Genomic DNA, 503 nt, shown 5'->3' with positions numbered 1-503 from the left:
GGCGCGGACGGGGACCCCCCCCAGGGTGACAGGGCAGGGCGTGTGAGAGCCGCGTGCCCTCGCCCGGGGTGTCTCCTCCCCCCTTGTTTATAGAGTGAGTGCTGGAAGGACCGATGGCTAGAATCCCTGGCACAGCCTTACCCACAGAGTGAGGGTGCGCCTGGAAGGAAAGGAGAGAGCAGGAGGGAGGGGTGCACGGGTGCCGGTGAATTGCTCTGTGGCTTTGGGGGGTCCCCACACCGGACCCGAGTCCTCACCCTGTTCAGGAAGAACCACTGGCCTCTTCGCTTTGCCAGATCCCGGAGGCCCCCTTCCCTGGGTACCCTGGGCCCCTCTCCCGGCTAACGGTCCTGGCTGCCCCTCCCCCACATCCCATGCCCAAGTATTGATCCAGTAGCCGAACCAATTTTGGCATTAGCCGAAGGAAAATAGAATCCGGAGGTGAGTCAGCTGGGGGGGTAGGGGGAATCTCACGTGAGACACCCCGAGATTTGGCCGCGTGG

General features: G+C 63.6%; 1 protein-coding gene across 1 annotated transcript in view; it reads left to right on the top strand.

Annotated features, from left to right (window-relative positions):
* Positions 1-503, top strand: part of DNAH17 (dynein, axonemal, heavy chain 17) — a 107,024-nt gene that overhangs the window by 23,394 nt on the left and 83,127 nt on the right.

Source organism: Myotis davidii, unplaced genomic scaffold, assembly GCF_000327345.1.
Source record: "Myotis davidii unplaced genomic scaffold, ASM32734v1 scaffold991, whole genome shotgun sequence".
Taxonomy (NCBI): Eukaryota; Metazoa; Chordata; class Mammalia; order Chiroptera; family Vespertilionidae; genus Myotis; species Myotis davidii.
This window is presented reverse-complemented; position numbering and strand designations above follow the sequence as displayed.